This window comes from Physeter macrocephalus, chromosome 4 (assembly GCF_002837175.3).
Source record: "Physeter macrocephalus isolate SW-GA chromosome 4, ASM283717v5, whole genome shotgun sequence".
Lineage (NCBI taxonomy): Eukaryota > Metazoa > Chordata > Mammalia > Artiodactyla > Physeteridae > Physeter > Physeter macrocephalus.
The window spans coordinates 18,077,529-18,100,151 of NC_041217.1; the positions used below are offsets into that span (position 1 = coordinate 18,077,529).

The 22,623-nt window shown below is 38.1% G+C and overlaps 1 protein-coding gene across 1 annotated transcript in view; it reads left to right on the top strand.

Annotated features, from left to right (window-relative positions):
• The window catches only part of LYPLAL1 (lysophospholipase like 1), a 90,339-nt gene that overhangs the window by 39,314 nt on the left and 28,402 nt on the right, over nucleotides 1-22,623 (top strand). The gene's annotated exons all lie outside the window — the stretch shown is intronic.

Here is a 22,623-nt window from a genome sequence, read left to right on the forward strand (position 1 = left end):
TTTTTTTTTTTTCTTAGTCTGTGGCTTGCCTTATTTTCTTCACAGTGTAATTCAAAGAGCAGAAGTTTTTAATTTGATGATGTCCAGTTTATTCATTTTTTTTCATTTATACTTTGTGCTTTTGATGTCATATTTAAGCAGTCTTAAGAAATTCTAGGTCACTAAGATCTTCTCTTATATTTTCTTCAGCTAATACACTCCTTTAGTGCTATAAATCTTCCCGCAAGTATTACATTAGTAACATCCCATGATTTTTTATATTTTGTGTTTTCATTTTCATTCAGGTCAAATCTTTCTAAATTCCCTTTTGATTTCTTCTTTAACCCTTGGGTTACTTAAAATTATGTTATTTTGTTTCAGTGTATTGGGAATTTTCTAGAGATCTTTGCTATTGATTTCTAAGTTAATTCCATTGTGGGTCAAGACAGCATACTTTGTATGGCTTTAAACCTTTTAAATTTATTGTGACTTGTTTTATAGCCCAGAATATGGTCTATCTTGGTAAATGTTTTGTGTGCACTTTAGAAAAATATGTATGATGCTAGTGTTGGGTGAAGTGTTCTCTACATATCAGTCAGATCAAGTTGGTTGATATCCTTGTTTAAACAAGGATAATTGTTTAATCAATTATACTTATATTAGACTATTTGAAGTTGTTTCACAACTTACTGGTACTTATTTTTTTTTTTTTCTAAATTTGTTTTCACTCTCCATTTTATTTTGGATAGTTTCTATTCCTGTTGTGAATTTCACTGATCTTCTCTTCTGCAGTTATTTGTCATTAATCCCATCTTTTTTATCTCAGATATTGCCTATCTCTAGAAGTTCTTTTTTTAAATTTCTTGAATTCATATAATTAATATGCTTAGTCTTTTCTCCACCTTCTTGAACATATGGGATATAGTTTTAATAGCAGTTTTAATATCTTTATTTGTTGAGTCTATCATCTCTCTCATTTCTGACTTTGTTTCAATTAATTTTTCTTTTTATTAAGGATAAATATTTTTGCTTCCTTTGTATGCCTAGTGATTTTTTATTGGATTTCAGACATTGTGAGTTCTACATTGTTAAGTGCTAGATCAGTTTGCATTTCTGTAAATATTTATGAGCTTTGCCATGGAATGCAGTTAAGTTACTTGGAAAGTACTTAGAAGTATTTTGATCCTTTCAAGCTTCCTTTTAAGTTTTCTTAGGTAATACTAGAGCAGTGTTTGCTCCAGGACTAACTTTGCCCCACCATTCAAGCAACACATGTTTGAGTACTCTAGCTGATACTCACTGGATTGTGAGGTTTTACACTCTGACTAGTGGGAACTCAAATTTTTCTCAGTCCTCTCTGAGCCTCAGTGATCGTTCCTTCTGTTCCTTCTAGGTAGTTCATACTTTCCTTACACAAATCTGTTGGTTAGTACTCTGCTGAAGATTTGAGGGGGACCCTCTGAAGATCTCTGGCAGTCTTGCAGCTGTCCAATACTCTATCATATGAACTCGAAGCTCCTTGACTTTCTGGACTCCCAGCTCTGTCTCCTCCCTCAGCTCCATCTGGGTCTCCATCTCCATGCTGTAGCCTTGAAACTCATCACACAGTAAGTTGGGCATTTGTAGAGCTCATTGCATTTGCTTCTCCTTCTTAAGGGATGTCTCTCCTGTACTGCTAGCGCCCAATATCCGACAATATATATGTGGCCCACCTTTTCAGTTGTTTCAGGTCAAAAAATAAATCTGGTCCCTGTTCCATCTTGGTCATCTTGGTCATAAGCGGAAGTCCCTTCATTCCCCTTTTATTTGAAACTATAAACTGTAAATTTGAAGAGGGAGGGAAGGAGAAAGAAAGGGTAGGAAGGAGAGAGGAAGAGAGACAGAGACTGAGACTTTAACTAATAAAGTCCAATCCCTTCAGAGAAGATTCAGTTCATGCAGTGTTTTAATTATCTTAAGCTTTTAATGACCTTCAACTTCTTGAAATTTTAAATGCCCTGCCTTGAATATACATGGTATCACTCATGTTTAAAGCCCTTATGGCTGCAATTTGCCTTAAGAGTAACATATATACATATCATAGTTAAGGGTGTCAGGCTTATAAGTGTTGAGTATATACATACCAAATATAAGAGAAAGGAATCAGAATTTTTTGGTGAATAGTGAATATTTGTCCTATCACTTGATAATTATGTATTCTTGGATAAATCTCAGCCTCTGCTACAGTATACTCTTGTGAAATTGTTTTGTGAGGATCAAGTTGTATAGCATGTGTAAAAGCCTTTAATAAAATGTAAAGTTAAAGAAATTGAAGGTATTACCTGTATTGTTTTGCCAGAAGTGGAGGGATGTATGTGTGTAATGGTTATAAATCTCTCTCCACAAACTGATCTATGCATGGAAGATATATCTAAATATTTTATATGATAATCTTCGATCCAATTCTACTCCCCTACCCATTGGGCCGATAGGATATTCAGTCTTAGTTATCATTTGCTGCTTTACCTCATTCCAAATCATGCCAGTCTGGGCCCCCTTGCAAAGGGCAGTATCTTGAGGGGAGCCCCTCCATTATCCAGTGCTCACTCACCTTGACACACCTATTGTCCATATGCACGTGGTCTCTTAAAGCCAAGTATTTGAGCCTGAAAAGTCATTGCTAAGGCTAGGCACACAAGGGTTTAAGGTTTTATCCTCCTAAGGAAACAGCTCAGCCATTTTCCTCATGTTCTGTTGCTTCACCCACATAAACATTTCCTAAGGCAAGAGAGTTGAAATAGTCTTGATACTTTCTTACATGGGAGAGGAAGAATAGCAACAAGAAGAAAGCATAAATCAGTATCACAGTAAATTATATATGTTTATATGTTGGGGAGACTGGAAGTTTGCAAGAGAGGATAGATAAACCTAGTATGTAAGTGAAGGGAGATGTTCACTTTTTACTATATATTTCTTCTGTTTGAATTTTTATAATGAGCTTTATTGGTTTTGTAATCCTTAAAGTGCAGTAAAATGTTTATTGATGGCAGTTTTTCTCAACTAAGGACTGAATAGGAAAGATCACCATCAGTGGTAGGAAAATTAAATGTATTCTTTATAGGAAGTTAAGAATTTCAATTAACAAAATGAACTGAGAACAAAATATGAAACAGACTGGCAATTTGGCTATTGAGAATTTAAAGTACTTTAATACGTTAAAAAAAAAAAAGTCCAGATATCACTTAGCCAGAATATATTTAAACAATACGTCTTTATCATATAAAAGGAATTTCTTTATATACAATAAGAGAACAGAAAGCCTTGTAAACATTTCAAGAAAAATCAGATTATATGATACACAAAGACCGCTGGTTCATAAGACTTTGTATATAATTTTAATACATGAAAAGCTAGAATTATATTTACAGAGAACAAATGTACTGTTATGTACATTTTGATTGTACTTTAAAATTTACCCTTTAGAGATATGTTTCTGTGAGTATACACATGTACAGTCTTCTGAAGGGAGTGTAGCCTCAGCGTATTCCTACACTGAGGGTAAGATGCAGACCCATGCATGTGTTATCTCTGTCATATTTGTTAAATTCTGCCCTTTAGCTGCAACCAAATCAGCTCAATTTGTTTCATACAGCAGTAAGACTACTAGCACCAGAACGAGGTCAACCTACAGCCCTTCTCTCAGCCTTGCTCCCCAGGGACCTGGTGCCATCCAGCTGAACAAATTGCATGGCCTAGTAAGGATGTGCCTTAGGAGGCCAGCTGTCCTTCTCCTTAAGTTTCTGTATAAACCTTCCTACTTGAACCAAAGCATTAATCCAGGCATTGCAGGAGCAATTGCACAGACTCTACCTTGGCCTGCGAGGACACAGTCTAGGACAAGGTATCCTCCACAACAGCCATGGCCATGAACTGAAGTGGACCTGAATGCTTCCAGGAACAAGAGGGTATCATTGATCATTTTAGCTAAAGTTTTTCAAATTGGATGGTTCCCATTGTAAGGTCACAGCCCTTAGTCTGTACATAAATAACAAATTGGTTATCATCTCTCTAGAAAGCTTTCCCGAATAATCAAGGTAGCTTCATTTTGGAGAGATCTCCAGTCATCTTAGATCTGCATGAGCTATTTGTGGTATTTCCTAAAACACTTGAAAGTCTATTATGACAGGTGAAAGTCACCATGTTTTCCAGCGATACAAGTTAATACCTACTTTGCAATTCTGAGGCCCCCTCAAATGGGACCTACATCAGCCAAAGGCATAGGTGACAGTGTCTCCAGCATGACTCCTGGCCAGCTGAGAAGCCTTAGTGTTCCCAGTTCAGTTCAGCAATTGAGTCTAGTCCTTGTTTTTGCAGAGAATGCCCAGGAGAAGTCACCCCAGCCTGTGCTGTTGTCCACACCACGAGCTGTGTTGCATTTGTCCATACCACAGACTGAATAAGTGACAGTTATGGGAGTGGGTATGGAGGAGATATCTGGGGAGCGTGCTGACAGATGGTTGGTTTTTGTCTTTTGTGAGGGAAGGGTTTGGTACAGGAGCTGGGGCCATCCTTTGCTGTTTCCACAGACTTAGTAAGGTTAAGAAGAATGGTGATCAAATCTTGAATCCTCTGTAGAGAGATGGCAGGCCCGGCAGTCAGTTAAATCTAAGGTGCTTGTAACAGTGTGGGAAACCTCACCAGGGTGTTTTCCAGCTTGAGGAAAGCTCCAGGGTGGTCCTGAAAGACAACAATCATTTAATGTCCCTCTCTTCCCCATAAGTTCCTGGGGTCTAAGATACTCTGTCCTATTGCTTTCTCTCCACTTATACATAATTTATGTCCTATTCCAGTAGCTATAACTTCATCTTTTTTCTAGGTGTCCCTCACTCACACCCAGACCTTTCATCCAGAAGGGTTGGGTACAACAAGGGCAAAGGCATTTTTATAAAACCTACAGAGACCCATTATGTCCCCCACTTTGGGCCACATGGACCACTATAGGGGGACTCAGCAAACACTGCTCAACCAATTAGTCATGATCTTGTTTCTCTAAGATCATGTCATTGAAACAAATAAATCCATACTTGTAAACCAGAAGTAAGTTTAAATCCCCTTCCTGCTTTTGACTAAGCAACCTCCCGGAAGGTGTACCAACCAGACCAGCCTGGGTTGCCATTAGGGGGAAGAAGAAACATTACATTCAGTGGTCAGGAGGAACAACAAGTTTTCAAAAGCGCTTTATATAATCTCCCAACACTTTTATTCTGACCCTTACCCAGGAAACGGCTGAGAGGAGATGATCCCTTTCTGAGGACAGCTGTATTCCTTGACCTTACCAAGGTGTCTGGACCAGAAGTGAAGGAGGTAGAGCCAGACATCTTTTGAGTCAATTTTTGACAAGACTCCCCGAATTCTCAACAATACCAAATCCCAGTGAATTGCAGGGAATGTTCAAAGACTACCTAATACCTGAGTACCAGCCCATTGTTTTGCAACAAAAGGCACACCATTGCCAGACTGAAAGCTGTCCAGAAATATAAGCCAAAAATATAACACAGATGAGTTTCATGACCCACAATAGTGTGGCCAGTGTAAACTTATCACACTGGAACGTCAACATATAACCTGAAAAAGTGTTAATAAATAGTGAGGCACCACCTATAACCCCAAGAAGAGGTGAAAGGTCAGATGTACTCAGTGTGTCAGGAACAAGTATGGGCAATGCCCCCTGCTGTGTGGTTGCCTTCACTGCCAGACAACTGGGTCAGCTTTTGTCAGGACTCAAAAGTTTGGCCTGCAGTGGTAGCCTATGTATCAAAAACAGAAGCTCTTTTACCTTGTACCCAACATGATGGTTGATGCATCACTCTGTCTGGTCTGATGATGGTTCAAGTAAGCAACACTGGCAGTCTGACAGTGCAGACTCAACCAGCAGCTTGATTCCAGTTGGTTTCAGTGCCAAAGGGGGTAGTCTTGAATCTCACAGTCTGTGGTTTTCCAAGTGACAGTCCAAATAATCAGGGCATGGCAACAACCCAAGAGTCAGTAAAAATATAATGAGATTTATCACGTGTCGTATTTGTCAGAGCTATAAGAACGACCTTGGGTTTTGCCCACTGAGCAGAATGGCCCTGTCCACTTTGAGTTCTGAATAAGTTGGCCCTGAGCCTGAACAATTGCAGCTGCCCAGTGGACACCACCAGCTGTCAGCCCAGCCAAACCATCAGTGAAGCAGTCCCAGACATTATGGGGAGCCTCTGTGAATCAAGGGACCCAATGAGCCAGCAACTTTGCTACAGGTGGTGGAGTGGAATAGCTGCCATTTTTTCATGTAGAGCCAAGATGCTTCTGGGGCCAGGCTGGCTAGGTTCTTGAATGTACCATTTCCGTTACCGGATCCTTTTTCACTTTGTTAGTCATTGAGTCTGAATTGATCCATCCCCAAATGGAAATACCAGGCCAGAGAGTCACAGTTGCTCCAGGGGTCAGGCACTCAGTTTCAGTAAGAGCCCAATAGTGAGCTAAGAGCTGCTTTCAAAAGAAGTAAAACTGGTAGCTGTGTCAAGGAGTCAATGAGTCTAAACCCTAAGGGGCACCTCCAAGTAGAGGCCACCTCCCTTTGCCAGAAGCTCCAGCTGGCATATCATCACTCACAGGGACTTGTAGCTCAAAGGGATCATTGAAGATGTAGGGCCCCAGAAGCATCAGCACCTCTCTACATGCAGCTCTTCCCAAATAGGAGAATCCCTTTTGGATCTTATGGGCATTTACAGTATACGCATATAAAACATAAATACCAATTCCAATTACACATTCAGCAGTGGAAGCCAGAACAACAATACATTGCATTAACGCAGAGGACTCCACTCCCTGGTCACGTTAACGTTCCTTTCTTACTGTGAACTCTGTCCCGACCCCAGCAGTTGAATTTGAGCATAAACTCACTAATGGACCCAGTTGGATGGTAACTCAGGTGTCAGTATCCACCAGAGCCACAAAAATTTGAATCCCTTCTCTTCCCAGCATTCCCTAACCCATTTGATAGATTATGGCTTCTCATCCCTTTGGGGAACACAGCAATGTCACCTAGCCCTAACCATCTTGCTCCCTAAACCAGCTGAGGTCAGTGAAAGGAGACAGGATGGGTCACAGGGGTATGGAGAGGGAGGGTGACTCCACGCAGTAAGCATGTCACATTTCAGTTTTGGGAGGCATGTCAGCAGCGTGCAATAATTTATTTAGATTGTTGGAGTCAGTTTCTCATTCTTCAGGGGATCAGCCTCATCAGCATTGTAAACCAAACCTAGGACACTAAAAGCCTGAATACCAGTCAATGCCCTTTCTGTGGTTTCCCATGGGAAATTGTCTCAGGGAAGTTTTCCCAGGGGGCCAGATCTCCCTGAAAGCAGGCAGGACCCACTGCAAAAAAATAAGACAAAGCTCTGAGACTTTTTACTGCCATCTTCAAATGGATCTAAGGTTGGCATAACAGACTACAGGAGGGTCTGAGCCATAAGCCAACCCAGCTGTTCTGTTCCTCCTTAAGGAGCATCCTTGCACGATGCTACCTACCAGGTGAACCAGAGAAGGTTCTAAAGATTTGCCGGGTCTCTCCTCTTAGGGATTGTGAATTTTGCTCCTTTCACACTCAAGGCAGATATGTGTCTCTGTAACTGTTGTCTGAAAGAGAAAAGATACTTCTACCCATACAGAATGAATGTTAGTATCAGTTATTCTAAAGGGGTGGGCCCGAAGCTGAGGTTGACTGAGGTCCTTCCACTGAAGGAGAATTAGCAGTGGATAGGGTACCAATTGGACAGTTGTCTGGATCCCGTTCCTTAGCCTGCAATGGCCCCCCTAATTGTTACTGAACACAAGTTTGTGTGCCTGACGCACAGCCAAACAAACTGAAAGGTTGGAGTTTGGAGCAGAGAAAGGTCTATTGCAAGGTCATGCAAGGAGACGGGTGGCTCGTGCCCAAAAAACTCCGAGCTTCTTGAAGGGTTTCAGCAAAGCACTTTTAAAGGCAAGCTGAGGGAGGGGCATGGTTAGTTGTTGCAGACTTCTTGGGGTAGGACTCCTTTGTTCTTTCAGCTGTTCCTGTTTGTCAGGTCAGGACGTTCCTGTAACCCTGCAACAAGACAAATATTATTCTCTGTTCTGCAACTTTTTATCTCTATATGAATGGACTCTTAAAGATCAGAGCCCTGAGAATAGTCTATCCTGTCTATTTCAGGCAACATTGTTTTACAAAAGGTGCAGAGTCAGCATGACGAAGCACAGGCAACAAAACAGATCTAATATGGAGTCAGATTTGTTCTTCTCTATTACATAATTTCTTTTCATTAAGAATAAATACACTGGAAGACCCTTTATTGCCCAGTTGACATACAATTTCTTCGAAGTGTTTGCTGCCATTTCCCATGGACTTCCCTCAAATTCTTTTCATCATCCTGCAAAGCCTTCATTCTTTCCTTTCTAGTACTTCAGCATTTTAGAAAATGAGTGTGAAATTTAATTTGAAATACTGAGTGGACTTTTACAAAAATGTAAAATATTATCTTAAAATACATTTTCTTTGTGCTATCCTCAAGTTATTATGTGCATTACCTTTGTGATTTTACTTAGGCCTTTTTGTCTTGGATTGGTTGCAAAAGCCATATGTGAGTTTTATATTGGGAATAGAATTAATGAGTCTATGATGAATAGTGGACATCCTGTTTTGAAGAAATCATATTTTGGGCAAAATGCCCATAAGAGACTTATGTTTTTGCCAATAGTTTAGTTCAGAGCCTCAGGGATCTTTCTTTTCTTTCTTTTCTTTTTTTTTTTTTTAAGAAATGAGAAAGTTTGATGCTTTTGCATTCTATTTTAAATTCATTTTAGGGGTGATTTCAAAACAGCTTGTTACTTCATTTTTTGTTCTTGTAACAAATTCATACTTTTTTTGTTTTGTTTTATTTTGGTGTTTCACTACCTACACTTAAGAGCAGACTATTACTTTAATTAAAAATCACTCTGGGGACTTCCCTGGTGGGCCAGTGGCTGAGACTCCGTGCTCCCAATGCAGGGGGCCTGGGTTCAATCCCTGGTCGGGGAACTAGATCCCACATGCATGCCACAGCTAAGAGTTTGCATGCCGCAACTAAGAAGCCCTCATGCCACAACTGAAAAAGATGCTGCATGCCGCAACTAAGACCCGGTGCAGCCTATATAAATAAATAAATATTAAAAAAAGAAATCACTCTTTTCATTTTCTGTTTCTCTCTTTCTTCCCACCTCAATTTTTTCCAGTCAGTTGGTGGCTTGTCCAATTGAAACTAGAGAAACACTTGACATATTATTTACTTGACATATTAATTTTGGCCACTTCTGGTATGCTTTCTTTTGCCAATGAAATTATTGCAATTGAAAATTTGGGTGTGGGTCTCTATGAGAAACGGAAGTCTTTCCCTTAGGCATTAAGTATTAAGCCAGTTTCTCTACCATATAACAAGAGAGAAGTGTTGAAACCAAAGTTCATGGCATGCAGTTGGCAGAGGCAAATAAATAGTTCTCTTTAAAAATTTAACTTCAAGAGCAATAAATCTCTAGTTAAACTTAAAAACAGGATTTTTAAATGGCAAATGGAAAATATACCAATTTCAAATAGTAGCTGAAATCCCTTTTTTTTTTTAACGTTTCTTAATTATCCTGTGAAATGTCAAGTGTGCTTTAGGGCATCTGGTTAACATTGTCTTAGTTCTGCCACATAATCAAACAATTTTTACTGCTGGAGGGAATTCAGAGATGATCATTTTACACATATGGAAACTGAGATCCAGAGACAGTCAGTGATGTACCCATAGTCCCGAACAAGCAGGGCCAAAACATAATTCCCCTTTCGGATGCTTTTTTCACTATGCCACATTGCCGTAGCAGTAACTGTTCAGAAAGTATAGCTAACTAGTCACATAAATTTCAAATGTCTTAGATTTAAAGCCATTTCCTTTCCTTTGTAGACATTTTATATTCATGCTCCTTTTGGCTCCATTTGTACCGTTTCGCTAAATGAATGTAGTGGTCTCTCCCTTTGCCTCAATGTAATAGTAGGCCCAGCCTCATTTTTAAGTAATGGTACAGATTTAAGAGTTTTTAAAGATTATGAACCATTTCTATCAGAATTCTAATTTCTGAATCCCATAACCTGCTTCAGTCCTTATCTTACTTGACATCTTTATAGAATGTGACACGCTGATTAACCCCTCATTCTGGAAACAACTCTTCCAGCCTGGTTTTTCTAATATCTCTGAACTATGATTTCTCTATCTCCTTCAATGGTTTCTTTACTGTTAGTCCCTTAATGTGGAGGCTCCTTTTGGTTCTATTTTTGTCTTTATTCTCTCTCTGGGTGATCTTCCACTTTTATGGCTTCAGAAAGCTGGCTTCCTATCTACACCTCCGGCCCCAAGCTCTCTTTGTTGCTCTACATCTGCATTTTACACTTTCTGCTGGAGCTTCCCACCTGGTTGTCAGGCGACAAAGATACATGTCATATATTCACAACATTGCAAAGTTTTCACACTTACCAAGTGTGATTTGGGTTAAAAAAAAAAAACTAATCTCTCCAAGTTCCCGTTCCCTCACCTGTACAATGGATTTGTTATGAGATTAAATGGGAAGAGCCCAGCACAGCAAGTGGAGGGTTATTGCTTTGTTGCCCACTCCAGAACCTACTTCTCCTGTTGTGGTCTGTTTTCAAGGACCTTCCCTCCACATAACAATGTCTTTGTGTCATACCCTACTCTTCTCCATCTCTCATCTTTTCATTATGTCAGTTAACAATTCCTTTTGATGTTCTATCAGCGAAACATCTTTCTGTTTTCGCCTCTAAACCATCCTCATCGTCTCTGCCTTAGTTCTGGTCTCATTGTACCTTTGGATCTGTCTGCCTCTGGTCTCTACGTCTGTTCATTCTCCAGAATGGCCTTCTCTACTACCTAACAACTTCACTGTCTGGATGGGCTTCCCACTGTCTTCAGAAAAAAATTAAAATTTTTTAATTAAGCAGCAAATCGCTTTACAATCTAGTCCCTACCTACTATTTCAGCTTCATCTCCTTCCCTTAACTTTGTTAAGTTAAAATATTGTACATAATGAGGTAGTTAACTTGTAAAACTAATTTAGTGTCTTCTGGTTTAGTTAATAACAAGTAGGAAGGTAGGATAGACCAGTGTATGTTTTAAAACAATTTAAAATTTATATAAAAATCAATTGCAAGTACCGTACAAAGAACTTTTTTTCCTGAACTATTCGAGAGTAAGCTGCCAACAGAATGCCCCATCATCCAGAATACTTCGGTGCATATTTTCTACAGACAAGAACATTCTGCACATCCATAGTACAACCATAGTAATCAAGGAGTTCAAAATAATAAATTACGGGCTTCCCCGGTGGCGCAGTGGTTGAGAGTCCGCCTGCCGATGCAGTGGACACGGGTTCGTGCCCCGGTCCGGGAAGATCCCACATGCCGGGGAGCGGCTAGGCCCATGAGCCATGGCCGCTGAGCCCGTGCGTCCGGAGCCTGTGCTCCGCAACGGGAGAGGCCACAACAGTGAGAGGCCTGCGTAACGCAAAAAATAATAATAATAATAATAATACATTACTACAGTTTAATCCTCATTAGACTGGACCCTCATTCAAGTTTCACCAAGTGTTCAATTATATCCTTTATAGCAAAAAAATCCACACCAGATCACACGTTACATTTATTTGTTATGTCTATTTAATTGCCTTTGGTCTGGAATAGTTCCTCAGTCTTTCCTTGACTTCTGTCGCTTTGATACTCTTGAAACTTCTAGGCCAGTTAGTTTTGTAAACTGAATTATTCTGATGTTTCCTCACAATTACATTTGGGTTAGTTCCTCTTGTGCAGAAATATAGAAGTGAGTGTATACTCCTCATTGTATCCTATCAAGTGGCTCATGGATTCAGTATATCCCAGTACTAGAAATGTTCATTTTGATCATTTTATCAGTAAGGATAGTAACGTAAGTATTATTCACTGTAAAGTTACTCCTTTCTCTTTGGCAATTAATAAGTATTTTGTGAGGACATACTTTGAGACTATGGCAGTATCATATTCCTCATTAAAATTTTAATTTATTATATCAGAATCAACTCATGGCTTCCTATTTTATTCAATGGATTGTAATATACTGCTGTCATTTCCTTTTGATACTAAAATTTTCCCAGAATTGGCCAGTTAGTGCCTTTTTGAGTTGGCTTCAATGTTCTTTTCACAGGTCCCTTTCATTCTTTGAACATTGTGTTATTTTACAGCTCACAAAGATGTATCAGGTGCATCTTGCACTTTTCTTGCCCAAGCCACTGAATCAATCATTTCTCCGAAGACTCCTGGTTCCTATTTAGTGAAACATGAAATTTAGAAACCAAGATCTGGGCACTAAGTAGACTCATTCTATTAGGGTATTGCTGTTCCCAGGCCCTTAGTGGAAAGAACTGGGGATAAATGTATGTGTATATATATATATGTGTGTGTATATATATATATATATATATATATATACACACACACACACATTAACAATGATATTTAGGTATATGTATATTCTATATTATATATATACATATATATGAGTTATACAATAGACATACCTTTACATGTATTTATGTTGTATAAACACATATACATATATGCATATACGGAATGAGTTCACACATGAATGAGAGATAGTGTATGATAATGGAATACCTTCTGACTTTTCTGAAACATATTAAGAGTTAAAGTAATCAGTACAGAGTGACTTTGTCTGCAGAAATCCTGCTCAACTATGACTTAAACAGTAAAAAAAGTTATAAATCTCACAAAGAAAAGTTGGAGAAGTGCTCTCTGGTTTGGTATAGCTGTCCAATGCTGTCATTAAGGACACAGACTTTTCCATTTATTCACGCGGTCATCCCCAGCATGTTGGCCTTTTTCCTGACATTTGTTATCCTATGGTCACAAAATGGCTGCCAGAGAACCAAACAGTGCATCCTCACACTGCAGCATTCAGTGCAAGAAGAAGGAGAAGGCATGGCCAAGAAAGACTTCATCACTTGTCTGTCTTTTTTCAAGCAACATAGTCTTTCCCAGAAATCTCCCAACTGTCTCCTCCTTCCATACTAGTTTTCAGAACTATGCTACATGGCCCCAGATCCCTTAGAAAAAAAGTCATACTTAGCCAAAGTTTTCTGACTTCGTTAACAATGTGTGTGTGTGTGTGTGTATATACATTTTTAGTTTGAAGTTTATACTAACTCTTCTGTCTTTCTGCTGGGTGAATATGTAAAGAAAACCACTTGTGTGCTTTCTAAACTTGTTGACACTCCAATGCAGGGGCCCAGTTCCACCAAGATGACAGAATATGTATTTATTAATTCAATGAGTATTCACTGGATATTATTGTAAATGCTAGGATATGAAATTCCTGCCCTGAAGGAGCTTGCATTCTAGTGGTGTGCTCCATTAGAGGAAATCTAAATCCAGATCAGAGGAGATCAAAAGACTTTTCAGAATTACCTTTACTTACTTACTATCCCTTTGCTTTACTCTTTCAAAAACAGAAGTCGGCTGTTCATTCCTGGTGTATATTTGACTCTGACCTAAATTATATTTTTCCTGGCTGATATTCCTGAGTTTGTGAAATGAATTTGGGCTTCTTCCTACTTTTAAGTACTAACATTTGCAATGCTATTTTTTCATCTTTTTGTTCATTTTGGTCAATTATAGTGTTGAGAATTTTGTAGTCCTGCTCTTTGAACAGCCCTCTTCCTTAAATTTAGTGTGTCCCACTTGGGAAGAAACTCATACTTTAAATGGAAACTTTTGCTGTACAGTATGGCTTTGGAAAGTTGCCACAGGAATGTTTTTTGATTGTATAGGACTTGGCCATGAAAATAATTGGTTAAAGAATGACATTAAAAAATAATCCTCAGATTTTGACACCTTAGAGAAGAAAAGAGGGAATGTTATTATATCACTCTTTCTCCATGATATGCTTTTTTTAGAAGAGAACAGTATATGTTTAACTAAATAATAACTTACTGCTTAATGTCTATTTTAAAAGGACATATTATCAGTTTGGATGCTTTGGAACAGCATGTAATAGAAAACACAGACTCTGTCTTAGCCCATTTGGGCTGTTGTAACAAAATACCACAGGCTGGGTGTCTTATAAAGAACAGAAATTTATTTTTCACAGTTCTGAAGGCTAGAAGTCCAAGATCAAGGTGCCAGCATGGCAGGGTTCTGGTGAAGGTCCTCTTCTGGGTTGTGACGACTTCTCACTATGTCCTCACATGATGGAAAGGGCGAGGGAGCTCTCTAGGGCCTCTTTTATAAGGTCATTAATCCCATTCATGAGAGCTCCTCCCTCATGACCTAATCACCCCCGAAGACCCCACCTCCTGTTATCATTACATAGGGCATTAGGATTTCCAAATATGAGTTTGATTGCGCCAGGGATGGGGGCGAGGGGGAAGCAAAAACATTTAGCCTATAGCATATTTTTAAACTGAGTAAAGAAGTAAATGTATTACTTCACAAAACAAGAAGACGTCCAGAAGTTGCACAGGCTCCTCCACCATGCAGCCAGGCTGTTAGAGACACAGACTCATTCCATCTCATGGCACTGCCATCCCAAGAGGGCTGACTGTGCTCTCAGGCCAACTCCTCTCTGGTCGAGTGATGGCCTCAGAAGTTCCAGGCATTCCATTCAGATGCACCATCATCAAGAGGAAGAAGAAGAACCACCCTTTTTTCTGATTCTTTTTTGGGAGTGAGAAAACTTCCCTAAAGGTCCCCAGAAGACCCCCTCTCACATGTTACTGACCAGACTTGGGTCACATGCCCATTTCTAAACCAGTTGCTGGCAAGAAGTGGGGTTCTCCTGATTTGCTTAAATCAGGGTCCATTTCCCAGCGCTGTGGACAGGATCACCTTCTCATGACACGCTTTTTGGAGCACAGATACCTGAATGAAATTGGATTCTGCTAGGAAAGAAGAAGCTGGAAGGAGAGGAAATGGATGCTGAAGAAGTGACCACTTAATAACCGCCGAGTGGGTTCTTGCTGCTATTTGATTGCTTTAGCAATGTCAATCCATTGGTCAAAAGAAAATTAGTTTAACTAGGATTGTATTGTCCTGACCATATGTTTTCAATAGTGTCTAAAAGCAAACTACAAGCAAAATATGTATGAAGTGAATCTCATGTCATTTAAAAAATCTTAAGTGTAATTGCAATTAAAGTCTAGCAGACAACCTCCAATCCCCAAATGAAATAATCTGTCTCCATCTGTGTCTCCTTTAACCTTATTCTATTACCTCAGTTGGTTTTTAATGCCTGAAACATTATCTAAATGTTCAGCTGAGATCTGCATTTGTTCACTTTAAATCCCCAATAACTGGTGCAAAGAAGCTTTTTAGGGTGCTGGTACAAAGTTGTTTTCACTCAGACTGTTCTAGATGAAAAGCTTAATTCTGTGGGAAAACCATGCCAGGGCAAGTCTCAATCCAATCTTTATTCCAGACTCACACTTGGTCACTCACCCAAATGGACATTGTTCTGACTCAGAAGTTATTTTAGAGGCCCTTTTAAAAAATTACTTGTCAAAATTTAGTTGTATAAATCCCTGAAAATAGCTCATAAAACTACTAACAATGACAGCTAACTTGTAGAAGGCATTTCTAAAGAAATATAATTCTACTTTTAAATTAGTCCCTCTTGCCAGTATATTGAAATGCTTGGAATTTTAAGTAAATCATCCTTAAGATCCCTTAACAATTTTGTACAGATGGAGGGCCACGTGGGTGAATATCTTGCATGCATGAGGATGAGATCCAGATGACGAGAACATAGAAAGGGTTGTTTGAAACATATTAGAGGAGAACATTGAAAACATCAAACACTGTGATTGTAAGCAACTGTCCTAACTCTGAAACAATGCAAGAATATGAAGATATCAAAAACCATGGCATCTTCATTTAGTCTTTCTCTGGACTAAAAATATTTGTGTTTTCTTTCAAGAAGAGATGAAACTTGAATATATAAATACATTCAGACAAACATGCACGTTAATAAACACATTTATGCAATATGTTATATATATTACATACATTGCATGTATGTGTGTATATATATGTTTGCATGTATTCATATGTATGTAGGTTTTTTAGAGGACATATGTCACTGATAATTGATGGAAAATGTTCATTTTCAAACCTTTATTTTCTTATTTTCTTAACAACACCACCAAAGCAAGAAAATATAAAAATAAAAAGGATCTTAATTTTTTTAAACAGATGGGAAATACACTCTCTGGGGAAGTACAACCAGACTGATGTTTTGTCTGCATCAGTTTCTTTGCAGACTATCTGACATTCCTTGACAAGCTTGGCATGCTTCCCTTACTTGTTGAACATCAATATCTATGGGCAACTACATATATATTCTCATAAGGGTAAAGGCTATGTCAAACAATCACCAATAAATATGTATATGTAATTATTTCTATGTGTCATATACTAGCTGCCTTATTTTCACTAAATACTAAGCTGTCTCAGAAATAGAAATTTTTCTGATGTTCCCCATAGCACATACATAGAGAATACTTAGTACAGAATTTTCATGACACTGTAGAAGCTGTACATATATATGTAATTGAAATTCTGTATGTTTCTACCACAGTTATTTCCATGAAACTGGCTGTCAGCTTTCAGGAGACAAATTTTCTCTTGAAATTCTAAATTTTTATTTCTTCTCTGTCATGATGTTTGTTTCAGAAACAAAACTTTTTCTTTTATATAAGCAAGTATTACCCATATCAGCTAAAATCTGTGAGGTTTTAGGGAGATATTTATTACACTGACTTGGAATAAAGTGGTATTTTTTACTCTTTGCTAACTCAACAGTAATGCCCAAGCTCAGATAGCCTGATTACAGTTCACTTAAGCACACGAACATACACACACACACACACACACACACATTTTTTAAAATACAGTACAGTATAGCATGAAGTTGGACCCTTATCTTACATTCAAGCTCAGAGAGCCTGATTACAGTTCACTTAAGCACACGAACATACACACACACACACACATTTTTTAAAATACAGTACAGTATAGCATGAAGTTGGACCCTTATCTTACATTATACACAAAAATTAACTCAATATGGATCAAAGACCTAAACATAATAGCTAAACAATAAAATTCTTAGAAGAAAACATAGAGAAAACCTTCATGACATTTCATTTGGCAATGATTTCTTGAATATGACACCAAAAGCACAGGTAAAAATGTAAATATAGATGAACTGGATTATATCAAAATCAAAATCCTCTGTACACTGAAGGACACAACAGAGTGAAAAGGCAACCTATGAAATGGGAGAAAATATTTGCAAATTATATATCTGATAAAGGGTTAATATCCAGAATATATAAAGAACTACAACTCAACAATAATAAAAACATTAAAAAATGGACAAAGGACTTACTTAAGTAGACATTTCTCCAAAAAGCTATAGAAATGGCCCAAAAGCATATGAAAAGATGCTCAACATCACTAGTCATTAAAGAAATGCAAATTAAAACCACAGTGAGCAATCACCTCACACCCAGTAGGGTGGCTACTATCACCAAAAAAAGAAAAAAAAGGAAGGCAAGTGTTGGCAAGGATGTGGAGAAACTGGAATCTTTGTGTACACTTGGTGTAAATGTAAAATGGTGCAGCTGCTATGGAAAACAGTATGACAGTTCCTTAGAAAATGAAAAATAGAATTACTTTATGATCCAGAGATTTCCCTTCTGGGTATATATCCAAAAGAATTGAAAGCAGGGTCTCAGAGAGATATTTGTACATTCATGTTCACAGCAGCTTTATTCACAATACCCAAAAAGGTGAAGCAACCCAATTTTCCCTTGATGGATGAATAAAATATGGTATATATGTACAATGGAATATTATTCATCTTTAAAAGGGAAGGAAATTCTGACATATATGCTACAACATGAATGAACCTTGAGGACATTATACTAAGGAAATGTCAGTCACCAAACAGTAAATACTGTATGATTCCTCTTAAGTGAAGAATCTAGAGTAGTCAGACTCATAGAAACAGAAATTAGGATGGTGGTTTTCCCAGGAACGAGAGAGAGGGTATTGAGGAGTTGTTGTTTAAAGCAGGGGTCCCCAACCCCCGGGCTACAGACCGGTACTGGTCCGTGGCCTGCTAGGAACTGGGCCACACAGCAGGAGGTGAGTAGCATGTGAGCGAGCAAATCTTCACCTGTATTTACAGCCACTCCCCATCACTCGCATTACCGCCTGAGCTCCGCCTCCTGTCAGATCAGAGGTGGCATTAGATTCTCATAGGAGCGCGAACCGTACTGTGAACTGAGCTTGCAAGGGATCTAGGTTGCGCTCTCCTTATGAGAATCTAATGCCCGATGATCCGAGGTGGAGCTGAGGCAGTGATGCTAGCGCTGGGGAGCGGCTACAGATACAGATTATCATTAACAGAGAGGTTTAACTGCACAGAGACCATAATAAATCAATTGCTTGCAGACTCATATCAAAACGCTATCAGTGAATGGCAAGTGAAAACAAGCTCAGGGCTCCCACTGATTCTGCATTATGATGAGCTGTATAATTATTTCATTATATATTACAATGTAATAATAATAGAAATAAAGTGTACAATAAATGTAATGCGCTTGAATCATCCCGAAACCATCCCCCCACCACCGGTCCACGGAAGATTGTCTTCCACGAAACCAGTCCCTGGTGCTAAAAAGTTTGGGGACTGCTGGTTTAAAGGATATATATTTTCAATTTTGTAAGATGAAAAAGTTCTGGAGATTGGTTGCACAACAATGTGAACATACTTAACTCTACTAAACTGTACACTAAAATGTTTAAGATGGTAGATAAAAAAGTGTAACAAAATGTAATTAGATATAACAATGGAAAATGCTTTCCAAGTGAGTGATAAGCTCTGCCTATAAGCACTGCCATGTAAAAGGGGGATAGGCTGTGAAAGGCATTCTGAAGAAGAGATGTGACATAATTTTGGGGAAAGCAGTAAATAATACAGTGGAAAGACGGTCACACCTGGGGTCAGTCATACTAGGCTTGACCATGCTAAGTATTGTTACGTTGAGCCAAGGTCATTAAATGTTCTGATCCTGGGTTCTCTTATATATATGGCAAATACACAAGCCTTATAAGATTATTTTGAAGGTTAATTGATATATGTGTGCTTGTTCTATCCTGGAACAAGGAAAATATGAATATGTTGTTGCTTTTACTATCATTATCACTGTTCTTCAAATCAAAATGTTTTTGCTTCAAGTTAACATTGTTTTGAACTTTGGAAAATAAATAACATACCAGAGCTTATATTTAATAGATAGAATCTTATACCTAAGTTATTAAATTGATAAATTATTGATGAGTCTAAAAATGTATAAAATATTAGATAACTTCCTTAAATAATAGTATCTTTTCCTAATCAAATAATGAATACTCATAGAATTCTAAGTGTAAAGCGTCTCACATTTACTTAGGCACAAAGAATAAACTAAAGATAATCAGAGACGTTATAAATTTGAAATTAGAGAATATTGAAAGTTATAAAAATAATAATGAAAATCTGCACATTGAACAAGAAGAAAACAATTGCTTCTATGTTAGTAACTGTCCATAACTCCATGGGCTTTCTTTCCTACCTACTGTTATAAAACAACTAGAGGCTGCAGACATCATCTTCCTGTAGAATTCTTACTAATTTTTGAAATATCTTGTATTTGGTTCCTTTATAAAACACAGCATTTGATTACTGCTGACTTGGTATTTGTATCACTTAGAAATATTTATTGAGTCCACATTGTGGAGCCCCTAAGGAAGTTCTATCTGCAAACAGATGATGGATAATGTACATGCAGCCTCTAGGTCGGAGGTAGAATGAGGGTTATATCTTTCCTTTAAATGTTGAAGATTACTTATTTCTTTATCCTTCTACTTGATGTAAATAAGAATACGACAAAGATCAAAGTCACTCAAAGTGATTTTTTTAAAGTACTAATTTTTCACACTGACTTCCTATGTAGTTCTTATATAATGTAATCTGATATCTCATCTGTGTATATCATAATTCACTTTGACCAAAATGTCTTGAGGAAAAGAAAAGATTAATTTAATTAACATATTATTTGGCTTTGACTGCTGAACATATGGTTTTTGATGGCTGACAAGACACTTTGCAGAGGTTGAAATAACCACACCATTAAATCACACACTAACCGGTGTACTTGCTCACAGCTGCATCGGTAAGCAAAAGTGTAAACATCTGAAACATAAAGGTGACATTCTTGAAACAGAAAACTTCTTTCACTGAGAACATACACTTTCTAAAGTTAATACTGAGGCATCTTTGATTACTACCAGACCACGCTGCATGAGAAAGTGAGGTTGTCAAGTCAAGCCTTTGTTTACAGAGCATAATCTAATTACCTAAGGATCAGTGTGGGAAAATGGGCCAGGATCTGACTTGACATCAATGCGCTTTTAATATTTCAGACAAATCTATTTTACATTCAGCCTTGGAGTGAGTGTGTGACTTGACCAAAAATGTTTTTGCAGAGTAGCACAGAAATCAAGCTTGCCCCTTCTACTATGTATGCATACACATACCGAGTGCATTCAAAAATAAAATTACCTACTTCCTACATGGTTTTCTAAGACATATTCATTACGTATGTGAGCCTCTGAATTCAAGCATAGTCTTGGCATCAGGAAGACTTCTCAAAGCCAGTATGGAGATTAAGTACACCATGCTTATTTTATATAAAATTTACACAAATTGCCAGCATTTCATAAAGTTCTTGTCTACCTCTGGCACATTTGTGTAGGGAGCCAAGAGAATCGGTTGACATTGTGAAGTTCCATTTTCAGGGAAAGGACCAAGGACATGGCTTTAAGGTTCAGCATTTGTTTGGAGTTCCAACAATATTGTTTTCATTATAGTGAGCTTAAGTAAGTATTAACAGTCTTTCTATCAAAGAAATTAGTCCTTATGTGAATGGCCTATAAATAAAATTGTTATACAGTGGAATAATAGGAGCATGTAATGAAACTTGATTTCCAGCCAAACAAACATATGGACATTAAAAATTTTAAAAAGGAAAATGTGCACTATATGGGTCCCATGTGGGATGATTGAAGTCATCCACTAACATGTGTGTCTGGATTCTATCCACTTAGGAGTGCAAGATCCTTTCAGGCAGGGGACTGCTCTTACTGTCTGGGGGTGTTGCAAGTGAGAAGATGTGGTTTCCTGTGGAGGGAAAAAGGGGTGGGGCAAAGTTTTCAACAGTTACCACAGTTTTGTTCAACACGTTTTATTGGGTAATGGGATACTGAGATTCAGGGCATAGGAAGTATTAACAATTATAGCATTCACTATTATCTCAAAGCAACTAATGGTGCCTCCATTTTGTGTGAAGTTACCTTACAAATACCTGCATGGTTTTTGTTATCTTACAAAAAAAAAAAAAGTTATCTTACAGAAAAATAAAAGTTATCTTACAAAAACCTGCATGGTTGTCTACATCCGACTTCATGTTAATTTCATACATTCACTTACATGTTCAGACATTCATTCATTTAAAACCTTTATCAAACACCTATCAATAAAACAGTCTCCTAATAAACAAAAATGTATAACTTTATGGGTCTCTACCAAAACAGTCCATTCATTCAAATAACCCAAGTAACAATCCTTTTTACATACCCCAGAGCTTCCCTAGTCTTCTGTGAAAGTGTAAAGTACTGAAATAATGGACTTAGTTACAGTTAAATAATCCATTTGAACTTTTTATGCATTTTCAGGTCAGTTAAATGCCAGTTGAATATAAGAGAAAGAACTTTTTAGTTTTAACCTTTTTTAGTTTAACCTTAAGACTGTATGGGTTCAAAGAAAATGCTAACAAGAAACTAATGCTGTTAACTGAGTATATTGATAATCAAGGAAATTAATGGCTAAAGCAACATAAAAAGTCAGCTCAGGGGCTTCCCTGGTGACGCAGTGGTTAAGAATCCGTCTCCCAACGCAGGGGACACAGGTTTGAGCCCTGGTCCAGGAAGATCCCACATGCCACGGAGCAACTAAGCCCGTGCATCACAACTATTGAAGCCCGCGTGCCTAGAGCCCGTGCTCTGCAACAAGAGAAGCCACTGCAAAGAGAAGCCCGCGCACTGCAACGAAGAGTAGCCCCTGCTCACTGCAACTAGAGAAAGCCCGCACGCAGCAACAAAGACCCAATGCAGAAAAAAAAAAAAAAGCGTCAGGTCAGCACAAATGAATATGCACACTTGTTGGAAATTCCCTACTACACATTGCGGTTGAGAAATTTTTGAGTGAGCTATTGTGTTAACTCAATCATCAGCAGAATAAAATTTCATTGTTTAAATGTTTTGTACTTTCTTTTCAGTACGACAGACAATTATCTTTTTTCTTCAAGTAACATTATTTGGGGGATCATATTAATCAAACTGTGGCTCATAACAAAGATTCAGACCCTGTGTGAGCGAGAAAAAAGTGGTAGGGAGAAGTTTCT